At 37.2% G+C, this 12,393-nt stretch overlaps 1 protein-coding gene across 8 annotated transcripts in view; it reads right to left on the bottom strand.

The window, feature by feature from the left end:
- LOC129834602 (transcription factor SOX-6-like) overlaps window positions 1–6,370 on the bottom strand; it is a 159,705-nt gene extending 153,335 nt beyond the window's left edge. For 5 of the 8 annotated variants that reach the window (XM_055899739.1, XM_055899735.1, XM_055899743.1 and 2 more), the window contains exons 1-2: window positions 4,025–4,411; window positions 1,197–1,294 (exon numbers count right to left, since the gene is read on the bottom strand). The gene's annotated coding sequence lies outside the window, so the exon portion shown is untranslated. Of the gene's footprint in view, window positions 1–1,196; window positions 1,295–2,022; window positions 2,535–2,934; window positions 3,365–4,024; window positions 4,412–6,270 lie in introns of those variants that run through there. The other 3 variants (XM_055899737.1, XM_055899736.1, XM_055899738.1) reach the window with 3 other exon arrangements.
- Between the last annotated feature and the right edge of the window lie 6,023 nt (window positions 6,371–12,393).

Consider the following 12,393-nt stretch of genomic DNA (forward strand, 5'->3'; position numbering starts at 1 on the left):
AAATCACCAAACCCATTAGTCATGAATGTGAAATACTGTGTACATGTACATAGGCCTACATACATTCAATATTCTGTACATACGGTACATGCATACATGTGCGCGCGCACACACACACACACACACACACACACACACACACACACACACACACACACACACACACACACGCGCGCGCGCGCGCACGCACACACATTCTCACAGACACACACACACACACATACATAAATACACACACATTCTCACAGACACACACACACATACATAAATACACACACACACACACACATATTAAATAGAGTGATGAACTAACACGTGATGTGATAAGAGTAGTAATGAACCACAGTAGCACAGTAGGTAAGAAACCCCTTTGAGACAACAGTCCAAGGACCAGCTCACATCATGTAATTGAAAGGGAACCATTCAAAGTTAATTTAATGCCCCAGTTTTAAATTGACGCAGCACTGTAATGCCTGGGTTACACACTGCCTCCTTAGAGAGCACATCAACATTCAATTAAACACACATGGTAGGCTACTGACCCTACACCGGCCTTCCCAGCTTCATAAAGCTAATTGCTGTGCATCATAAACAAAGCACAAAATAATTGACAAAATATATATTACAACATACTCTTTAAATTAGCAATAGCCTGGTATGGAATAAAACAGATCCCCTTCTGCATGTTGCCTTGCTGAGATCTAAAACCACATCATTTCCATAGACTCAATAACTAAAATCAAGCATTGCATTTGCATTGTGCTCACACATATTTTTCAAAATATGATCACTATTGTGGTCAAGTGTATTATAAACTCACATTGCAGGTCTAGATTGCGCTGTCAATAATGACAATATTTCTGCACTGTCTAATCAAAAGCAATACGTTTAACCCTCAGGAAAACAATACATTTATGAAACGTAAACGTATGTAACTATTAGGCTACTAAATAGGACAACATTTGTTCTAATAATAAAACATATTGTTATTGTTTTGCTCATCATTCGCGGTCGTTTAATGACAGAAAATGAGTTTCCAATTCCCAAGTTCGTCTCGCAACATGCAACTCTATTGATCTGGGATTGGATGGGGGATCTATTTAAACAAGAGAGCCACCGTGAAAGAGCGCCGAGCACAGGCTGTGAAGCATGCGGTTTCGGTATGTCAAAATGCACTTCTAAATCTCTGAACTTACTGGCACCATATGCTTCAGGGAGTCGATATCTTTATGCCGGATCCAGTTCGGAAATGTTTTTCTCTCTCGCAAAACCACAAGTCCACGTGCAGATAGTCCTGAAAATCAAACAGTAGGAAATATATGAAATGTTACAATAGGTGAGATTTCAAACCATACATCTGAATCAAAATGCCAAATACGCACCAAAATGGTTCATAAAACATTTACATATACTTTCATCATCGTATTAAAAGGGAAACAAATAGTCCAACATTCTGGATAATATAAGCCTAATCAATATAACCTTTGATTTCAATAACAGCTTTGTGTACAAGACAATCAATGCGCAACACACAGCGCAAGAGGTCAAATTCAAATATTATCTGTAGTCTATGCCTATGTATAAAAACGTAGGTACGTTTAAATGATAAAAATCGATTACATCTACCATGTTATTCATATTATATTGTAATGTTCCTTTCATCCATTTTATTGCCGTGTGGAGCGACTGTGGCCTACGTTTCTTTTAGAGTATTTAGAGTGCGTAAAAAATAAACAAAGATGGGCAGAAACGGAGAGAAAAGGCACCTGGCAATCGCGGAGTCATGTTTTATTTCCCTGATAAAATACGATTTGAAACAGCCGTGCAGTGAACCATCAACAGAACTCTTTTGCTCCTCACTAATTTGTTACCGGCAGTGTTAAACTGTTCGTCAGAGGAAAAACTATCTCATATTGAGCAGCCAGACAGTGCCGAGGGTCCCTGTATAGCAATCAGGACAATGTGCTGAATTGGCAGTCTAATTATAAATGTGACTTCCATTGGGCTCCGGTGCCACCTTACCTTATGAGGGAACTTGCACTCTCAACTAACAACAACTGTTCAAAACAAAATACCATTACGAGACCAACTTCACCCGAACTGTGGAACGACCCGGAGGATTGTTCTTCACCCCATGCAGCCTCTCACTTAAGACATGATTGTATTATTAGACACCGGGTTATTCTGACGAACTGGACATTATTTGGAAGGCAAATAGGAGAAAAGTTAAGCTGTCTTCAATGAAGGTTTCAGATTCCGCCTACTGGGTGGGCACAGCAATCCTATTGTATTTATTTCAAAGGTTACGAAAAAAGGAGCATAGGAATATTCCCCGGTAGCAATAGGTCTAGGCTACATTAGGCTATAGAGTCCATATTTGCAGTGACAGAGAAAACCTCTGTATTCCTCCTCTCATACTTTAAAAACTAGGCTATCCATTGTCTGCTTTCTCTGTTTTATATTAAATTGTTATCACTGCTTGTGCATAAGTTAGAAAAAAAAGCTTTATCTGAGACTGCGAGTGTCTCATTTTGGGAAACACCTTGTAAATGATGATCTTCACACAACAGACAAGTTCACACGAACTGCGTTGCATTTGTCCTCCCACTACCTTGGTATACAATCGTGTTTTTGTCAAAATCTCAAGCACCTTCATAAGCCAAGTGTGATATTAAAATAGCTAAATATCTGATTATAGCCTATTATGCTGTAAAAGTTATTGTTTAAAAAAAATCTAAATTAACAATGATGGAAACTATATCCAATCTATAACACTTAGGAACAAATCAAATGTAATTATTTGGAATATTTAGCATACAATTAAATCTGTGCTTCCAATTATCTGCACTGTATCAATAGCCAGATTCACACCTGTCCATGGTAGGTAAAGACAATAGTGCAAAAGAAACAAAATAATTACACCAGATGACTTACGTTAGTCCCTAAAACCGTCCGAGAGCAGCGCTTTGTGGGCTTGTAGGGAAGCCTTGTCCAGGTATATCGTCTCTAAATGGGACAGCCTTTCGAGGAGTAGTTGGATTTAATTTATGGCTTATGCATTCTTTTAAGGTCAATTTGCCTGACCTCCAGCTAAAGTTAAGGCAGAGTGAATTCCCAACCTCCTACAACATAGGAAACAATTACGAATAGACATGTTTTACACTGAATTATAATTCCGGTTTGAAAGATGAATGTAGATTACTTAAGAGTTTGGAAGAAAGACAACTAAATAAACTATATGCTCAAGTTCGAAGAAATTTGTAAATCTCGCATCCAGAAAGATCAGAGAGAAAGGAAGGGTATGGAAGGGGACCTAGAGCAATGCGCACGTCATTGTCAATGAATAGTACCGCTCTGTGGACAAAAGTGAAATTGCCTTCCAGTCCCACAGGAGAAAGTTATTAAGCATCCGGATACCAACACCATAGCAAAACACATATAAATTGATGATAATTTTTAAGAGTTGAATTTCGCGACAAGACTTTGCGGATGCGTAACCAACAATTAAATAAAAATGGTTGCGCGTAATTCATTCAGCCTACTCCTAGCCTACCTAGCTGTATGTTGCTTAAATCAGTAACCTAACTGCTCATCCAAGTGAAATATAGAGCTGTTGATATCAATATCTCGAGACGCACGATTGAATGTAACTTATAAGTTACACAAGTGTCGGTAAATAAAACAGGGCATCAGTGTTACAGTTAGCTATCCAAACCTTTCCAGAGAACGCTTGCGCTTGTCTTTTTCACGCACTCTGCTTTCGTATTGCGTTTACCACGGCTCTCGCGATTGAGAAACAATAAATAAGAATGTTATCATATTCCCCTTACAAAAAACGACCTACAAACAAATAATTTCACCCCATGAAAACCTCAACAAAGAAGCGTGAGAGAGAGAAAACAGTTTTAACACCCCTATTGACATCGAAAGAGGCGAACTCTGTTACGTACCAACAAAAACAGGCGAAATAACGCAGTTTACATGAAAAGACGATACAACATGTTAAAACTAAGCACGTTTTTACCTTGAGATCAGCCGAGAAAAGAGAGATGCAGGTCCTGACGGTATCGTATCCCGAGTCGTGTGTTTCGCGCTATATTATGTTAAAACATAACGATTACTATCTGTAGAAAAAAATGAAAGAGAACTAAAGTCTGCTGTGGTTACCACTGGCTATATGAGGGAATCCCGTTCTTTCTATGAAGTTTAATTGTCAAAACTGCAAGGAGCTTTTGTTGTTATCTATCCTCTTTATCTCCCTCTCTCTCGGAGACAAGAGAAGACGACGCAGAGCTGTCAATCTTGGCAATCAATGTGAGCGGCCATGTCGCAAGTATTCAAAGCATTTCCCGTCGTGCAACATCAGAAAGTGAGTGGCCAGGGCATTGATCTGAGGAAGGCAAAGAGGCAGGACTCCCCCTCCCAGCCCAGACAAGAGATGCGAAAGAGAGAGAGAGAGAGAGAGCGAGAGAGAGTTTAGTGAGTGATTAGACACAGGGACATTTTGCTCTTGATTTGATTAAATACAAAAATTATCCGATTATTACACAGCAGCACAATTGAAAGTCGAGACAACATAATTTGCACTTGAACAAACTCCAATACGAGTTATTGCCCTATTTACCTGTAAAATGGACTATGTAAGGCATTATTTTTTTGTCTTTTCCCTTACTCTAAATGAATGGAACAATTTTATCAACAGCACATGCCAGAAACGCACTTCGGAGTTGAAGACAGAAAACTTCTCGGTCAGGGGTTAGTTATACTGTACCTATAATATAACACTGCTGGTCTTTATAACAGATCAACTGAAGTTTTGATATGAAGTGACGTGTAGAGAACTCGAGTGTCAACCATACCACTTTATGACAAACGATATTTGGCATAGGCGATAACAGTCATAGATCGATTGTCTATGTTGGGTAGGAATTTAATGTAGTAGGAATACGTTGATAAACTGTAGCCTATAGCCTACATTGTTAATTTCAGCATTATATAGACGAAGTATAAGTTAATACAGGAAAGCGAAAGGCAATTAATAAAGTATTTAATAAAAATGTGTCATCATTTCAAATATAAGATGATAATCTCTCTCAAATAGGGAGCCCGCCTGTTTCTATTCGTCTGATCTGTATAAAATAATATCAATATCAGCCAGGTTTATGGTGTTAGTTATAACTCAATTATTGAGAACTCAATATATCACTTTTATAAAAGAAGCAAATAATTTTACTGCAAGTCATTGATTATCTCATGGTTTCCTATTCATAGGAAATCATCCTATGATGCATACACATAACGTTAGAGATCGATGTGCTATTGTCTTTTCAATACACACAATAGTTTATAGACTTTGACGTTTTGTTTTGGTTGACATAGCCTACAATGTTAATGCAAACAAAAAAACATGTTATTGATGATGAAACAACCAGTGATAGGTCAACCTGTCTCAGAAAAGTATTTAAAAAAATATATTGGTAGCCCACCAGAACACTTACTTATTAATTTACATATAATAGGCTACATTGTAAATGTAAATGAAGTGACATTTTTTATATCAAAATAATATTTGGGTCGCTAGGCCTACCAAGCAAATGTTTTCCACCCCCTTGAACATTCAATATCAAATATTTCAAAGGCTTAAATAGAATTCCTGTTTTTTATTATAGGCTACAATTCCATTGAAATTAGAGGAATAAAATCACTTCTCAAGAGTAGCCTGCTATGTATCCTCAAAATCGTAAAAGACAAGAAAAAAATCTATAGCATCAAAAGTATAGACCAAACTCTAGCGGACATAATTAACGACAAATAGAACAAAAACATTTCAACAGAAGGCTATATATCTTGATATTAGATGGACAACTCTTCTGAGGAATAATAGTTCAACACCTTTGTCAGCTGTAAAGGTAGGTAGGCTACAGTGAAGAAAAGTAACGGTCCACCGCGGGGCGATATATAGGCTACAGGTAAGAGGTAAGCACAGGTTGCAGCGCACTGAGAGACTCTTGAGTTACGCGCTGTCTTCATCTACACTCAACAGAATCAACACTCACTATCCCGCACCATCATCACTTAAAATTAAACCCAACAACAATATGGCATAAGGAACAATGCGATAGCTAATTGAAAATGCAAAGGAAAAAGTTTGTAATATACAGCATAGGTGGACAAAACAAAGTACGACAAAACCTTTAATACTCGCTTTCAAGAACAGCAGGACAATGATTTCATTCATTCAATAGGTAAATAAGACAATGTTGTACTTACAATGACAGGGACAGAAGCAGTAGGAAATACTGTTTGTTAACTGAAGTCACAGAGGGCTAAAAAGAGGAGGGGAGGAGAAGAAGTGGGAGAGAGAGAGAGAGAGAGAGAGAGAGAGAGAGAGAGAGAGAGAGAGAGAGAGAGAGAGAGAGAGAGAGAGAGAGAATACAGCCCCTTCACAAATCTTATCGCATCTGCTCTGGCTCTTCTCTGTCTTTCATTTTCACATTTTCACATTCCTTTTGTTCAAGAGAAAATCATATCCACACGTCACATCTTTTTATTATTCATTTGGAGCATTACGTTCAAGACAGTAAACCTAATGCACTGCAAACTTTTCCTCACAATAATAAGTGCGTTGTCTCCTTTTGTTCTGAAATATAAATGTATAAGTCAAACCAGCGTATCTTCGCTAAGGGGCTAAGGGGCTCACCAAGCTCCCCAAAAAACCTGGAGCATAATACTCAGGTATTGTTTCATTTGATATATTATTAAGATTGGTAAGTTCTACAGAAACAAAGGACTGTAAGTCCTAGTAACGATGGAGAACACTTGTTTCATTATTAAGTGGTCCAAGGAGACTTTGTGTGGATCTTCTACTGAATCTTAAATGAGTACGGAGAAACGCATTGCTCTTCAATGACGATGCAGGCAAGCGATTCCTCAAATTTGAAAAACAAGGATTTTGGCACATTTTGGATTTTCCTCTGAGGTACAAGATTCAAACGTGTTCTTTCAATTAGTTAGAATTTCAGTGTGGTTAATGTTAAAGACAATTAAAACATCTTATCTTAGCTGTGTAACTATTCGCAAAGTCATATTGTACATAGGCCTACACTAGGGAAATGGCATGTTTTGTTGAAATCAAGAGGCCTATTCTATTTTTGATTATGAAAAATTGATGTGTGCGATGCATATTGTTGAGAGCAATGTGTTTTAATAATTCATTCATTAACTTACTGACATATATTTAATGTAACATTTTATATTTTCGTGATTCATTTATTTAACAGTAGAAAGGTAAGCTAGAACCATTCAAAGAGCAGTTAAGTGTACTTGTTAGACGTGACTCATACGCCACCTTTCGGTGACTTTGAGAATTTCCTCTTGCACCTTGCTCATGAAACACTGTAAATAGGATTAATTTGTAACACAGAGAGGCAAGACATGGTTTGAGGTAGACAAATGAGTTGATGCCTTTTTGAATTAAACTCCAAGCTACTAAAACAACGCAAATCAATAGACTAAATAAATAATAAATAGTAAGATATCTTACTGTAATATGATGAAAACTTACACCATGACCTCATCTGGTCTCATTGAATGCGGTTTAACATGTTTTTTGGTTCACTGTGCTAATTAGTGTTCTAAATGTGGCCAGATATGGTTATGCAGATAACTATAATAATAAGATGCAACTAATTTGAAAATGTACAACTCTTGAATATGTCAATTAATTTATAATTGATTAACTGTCGATTACATTGATACATCATTTTTTCTGTGAGTGGTCAACTGAAGGAAGTGCAGATTATTGTCTCTTGGTCCTCCGGTGCTCATAACCAGGCAACTGCCTGCATAAAGAGAGAGATTGTGTCAGTCCAACTGGTTGGGGTAAGGCAGCAGCATACATCACATTTGCATATCCTGAGCTACTTTGATGCATCTTGAAATGCAAGTCTAGCCTATTAATATTTGAAAAGGAGAGGGCATGAAAATCAACATTTTTGTTACATTAAACTAACACGTGTTCTTCTCCTGTTCTGCATGGTTAATTAGAGAACACTATTCTGTCAGAGGATATGAGGGGGTTGCCGTGTGATTTGTTGGGTTAGCACCAGAGCCATTCAACAACACGTTACATACACGTCAGCTTCATGTCGGAGTTTAGCTTCATGGCAGAGTTTCTATTTAAATCATACATGATTACAGAGGCTCCTGAAAAAGCGTGGAAGCTTCCTCCACTTGATATCATCCAGGAAACAAATGACACTGCAACAGAAGTTGAGAAAAAAAAATCCATTCAGATCAGTGATAGAATAGTGTATTATTAGAAATGTGCACAGACAATGGATACGATTTTCACATACTGTCAAAGTCAAAATGGTATGTCCCTTTGTAGTAAAGCAATAGACGAAAAGGAAACCCGGACCATAAAGTCTAAACTGTAACCTTTTGAACAATAAACACTGCCTCACTACCTTCAAAAATATGTGAGCTCAATCAAATGACAAAGAAAATGATGGTGTGCATTGCAGAGGAGCCATAAAGAACAGAAAATAACAAACTGCAACATATTATGTGGCAGGAAACAAGAAGGGATCAATTAACTGTTGGTGGTCGGAAAACCAATTCATTATGACGTTTTGTGTTGGTGGCAAGACTTTAGAAACATTTTAATTATAGATAATAGCTTCATGGGAGGGACATGTGTGCAACATATTTGACTATATTGCTCTGCACTGAACATAGGCCCTTTTCAAGTTGAGGTCTTGATCCTTTGGGAGCTGTCAACAAGATAGCCATTCCTTTACTGAGATAAAACCCTAACAGGTTGAAGTTGACAATGGTAAACATTGTCTGAGGATATTCATTTTAAAGTGTGTCAAAGTATTCCCTGTAATTCTTGGTCAAAGTTAATTGCAAGTTTAAGGTATGTAGTATTTGACATCCTGGCTACTGACTGCACTCAACTGTGTTAGTCTTCAGATAATTGTTAAATGATTGTCAAATAAATTATTCTACAAAATACACAATCATTTAAAAAACATTGTTACAACTTGTCAGCAGAATGTTTGTAAAAAATATATTTTAAAAAATGTACTCACCTGGAATGTGTAAATAGGGGTTATTTTCTCATAATGATTTATTTAGGTAAGCATTTTTCTGCATAAGTTGAGTGTTCACAAGCCTTCCTTTATATACAGTGCTAACAGGCCCAGTTACTTTCCATGGGTCAAATGTATTCTCAAGGTTGATAATTAAGCAATAAGGCCCGAGGAGGTGTGGTATATTGGCCATATACCACAAACCCCTGAGGTGCCTTATTGCTATTATAAACTGGTCTCCAACACGAATAGAAAGGTAAACAAGTATTTTTGCATTATATCCATGGTATATTGTCTGACACTGTATACACACGGCTGAAGTGCTGTTTCAGCCAATCAGAATCCAGGACCAAAACTACCCGGGTTTATAATGTTCAATAAGGTTTCATAATCATGTTGTAGGCCTACATACAGTTAGCTCTTAAGGTAATATCATACCTTAGCTATACAGCAAAAATAAGACAAATTGATACATGTATCAATGTTATTTGACTTGGCACATACTAAATAGGGTACTGCTAATTTATTTGACTCCAGATGCCAAAAGAGAAAGGTCAGAAAGGTCAAATCAATTCCCATATTTCCAGAGCAGTATGATGACCAGTCTGTAAACTGGCATTATTGATGGAGGTTTGGTGGGTGGGTGCTCTATCGCTTTCACAAACTGACACACTCAATGAACGCTCCACAATCTGGACATGAACCAGGCATAAAGGCCCGACATCCACCACACTTCATTATTAATGAATGCCAAGTTATGTAATTAACTCAAACAAAATTTGCATACATGCAAATCCTCCTTCTCCCAATTGGACCTGTAAAGTGGGACACTCTGTTCTCATTAGCTGACCCAAATCTCTTACTTGTAACTCCAAATTTCCTCAAAGTTTAGTCAGGATCTAATATTTCCTTTTAGGTTAACAGGGAACTACTAATTAATAATTTTTAAATAAGGGAATCTACATGCTTTGTCTAATTACATAATGATAAGGATGTCATATTTCTGTATTGCACTCCTTAATTACCAATTCATTACTATCTGCACAAACTCCACTAATGCGTATTGCTAGCTCAGGGGTGGGGCTTGAAGAGGGTTGAAAAATGTGTGAGATTCTTACCATGTTAGCAGTGTGTCTTCCGTCAGTGATCAGCAGAGTGAAAATGTAGCTTGTTGCCCCTCACATAAAAAGGTCCACTAAAAGTCAAAGGCTTACAATACCTGAACAAACACATACACACTCCATGACTGAACAATTAACTGCTGCAGATCAAATGGTGGAATGAGATCTCAACTATGGCATGATATGAAAAGTTGGAAAACAGAGCCCTTTACACACAAGCAGTAACCAATACCTTAACCCATTCAATGATTAAAACATTGGGAAATGTTCAGTCTTTATGGTGAGGGTGTGTTCTCATCATCATCATCATCATCTTCATAATGCTTGCTTTGTAGAGGATTAAAAGGGCCTGAAGATGGCACACATCTGCACAACACATACTCTATACAACCCAAAGTGACAGAGTGAAGGTGAGCCTTATTAAAACTACTCATCCAATGTTCATTTGTTCCAATAACCAACACTGCAATATATTTCAGCACGGTGCAGGTTCTTTCTTTGGTGCTTGCAGACAGAGTTGTGCCTTAATTTGAAGTGAAATGTGTTGCTAAGAGGCAGACAAAGTTTGAGCTGCTGCTGGATCAAAGAGGAAGCCCAAGGGCATCTGCTTCATTCATGTACACAAAAAGCCCAATTCATTGTAGGTATTGTAAATGCAAACCGTTTAAGGAACATGAGAGCAATTCATTGTTTTCTTTAACACAGCATTTTTTGAACATTCATACTCAATCATTTATAGGGTAGACCAACTGTGTTTACATAAACCTGTTATCATATACAGTATTTACAGCGCTTTCGGAAGTATTTGTGCCCCATGACTTATTCCACATTTTGTTTTGTTACAGCCTGAATTCAAAATGGATTAACATTAAAAACATCTCACCCATCTACACACATTACCCCATAATGACAATGTGAAAACATATTTTTATAAATGTTTGAATATTTATTGAAAATGAAATACAGATATATCTCATTTACATAAGTATTCACACCCCTGAGTCAATACTTCGTAGAAGCACTCTTTCTGGGTAAGTCTCTAAGGTCTTTCCACACATAGATTGTGCAACATTTACCCATTATTCTTTTCAAATTCTTCAAGCTCTGTCAAATTGGTGATTGATCATTGCTAGAAAAACATTTTCAGATGTTGCCTGAAAATGGATTTTCAAGTAGATTTCAGTCAAAACTGTAACTCGGCCACTCAGGAACATTCACTGTCTTCTTGGTAAGAAACTCCAATGTAGATTTGTCCTTGTGTTTTAGGTTATTGTCCTGCTGGAAGGATGATCCATCTCCCAGTGTCTGGTGGAAAGCAGACTGAATCAGGTTTTCTGCTAGGATTTTGCCTGTGCTTAGCTCCATTCTGTATCTTTGTAGTAACTGGGTGTATTGAAACACCATCCAAAGTGTAATTCATAACTACACGATCCTCAAAGGGATAATTAATGTCATTTTTTCTCTCCCGCATCTACAAATAGGTGCCCTTCTTTGCGAGGCGTTGGAAGACCTCCCTGGACTTTGTGGTTGAATCTGTGTTTGAAATTCACTGCTTGACTGAGGGACCTTACAGATAATTGTATGTGTGGGGTACAGAGATAAGGTATTCATTCAAAAATCATGTTAAACACTGGCACACAGAGTGAGTCCATGCAACTTATTATGTGACTTGTTAAGCACATTTTTACTCCTGCAATCATTTAGGCTTGCCATCACAAAGTGGTTGAATACTTATTGACTCAAGACATTTCAGCTTTTCATTTTTTATTAATTTGTAAAAATGTCTAAAAACATAATTCCACTTTTACATTATAGGCCAGTGACAACAAATCTCAATTGAATCCATTTTAAATTCAGGCTGTAACACAACAAAATGTGGAACAAGTCTAGGGGTGTTTATACTTTCTGAACAAAGTGTATATGTCTACCCTGAAAGAAAGGCTGTGCTGAAGCACAAGTACATTGTTTTAACCATCGAATAAGTTGTATTGCAATAAACGGAGCGAGAATGAGACAATGTACATACTAATAAATATCAGTCTTAAAAAGTTACGGGTTTATTTTTTTATTTTCATTTTATGTAGGCATGTACAGTGTGTTGGGAGAGAATATTCAATACTTTTTAACTGTTCAATAATTGAACACTAGCCCATCCCTTATTAAAGCATCTATATTGA

The sequence above is a fragment of the Salvelinus fontinalis genome, chromosome 35 (assembly GCF_029448725.1).
Source record: "Salvelinus fontinalis isolate EN_2023a chromosome 35, ASM2944872v1, whole genome shotgun sequence".
In the NCBI taxonomy this organism is placed as follows: Eukaryota; Metazoa; Chordata; class Actinopteri; order Salmoniformes; family Salmonidae; genus Salvelinus; species Salvelinus fontinalis.